At 45.6% G+C, this 226-nt stretch overlaps 1 long non-coding RNA gene across 1 annotated transcript in view; it reads right to left on the bottom strand.

Annotated features, from left to right (window-relative positions):
* The window catches only part of LOC119586090, a 1027-nt gene extending 889 nt beyond the window's left edge, over positions 1-138 (bottom strand). Inside the window, exon 1 of the long non-coding RNA XR_005229922.1 lies at positions 65-138. This is a non-coding gene — a long non-coding RNA (uncharacterized LOC119586090). The remainder of the gene's footprint in view (positions 1-64) is intronic.
* Between the last annotated feature and the right edge of the window lie 88 nt (positions 139-226).

The raw sequence follows: 226 nt of genomic DNA on the forward strand, positions 1-226 counted from the left end.
CTTCTACATTCAAAGTGAAGAAAGAGTGTAAGCCATCACGCTTATTGTCCAGAACTGCACTTACGAGGCGGTCAGTATGGTTCAAGGTAGACATCGCGCCGACACAGGTGATAACGAGTGTGTTGGTGCAGTTCGTCGATCTGGCTGGAACTGGGCTCCCAAAGCTTACTGTATCTAATCTGTGAACTTTGCTTCATAGATAAATAAAGGTGAAAGTCCATCCTTG

This window comes from Penaeus monodon, chromosome 20 (genome assembly GCF_015228065.2).
Source record: "Penaeus monodon isolate SGIC_2016 chromosome 20, NSTDA_Pmon_1, whole genome shotgun sequence".
In the NCBI taxonomy this organism is placed as follows: Eukaryota; Metazoa; Arthropoda; class Malacostraca; order Decapoda; family Penaeidae; genus Penaeus; species Penaeus monodon.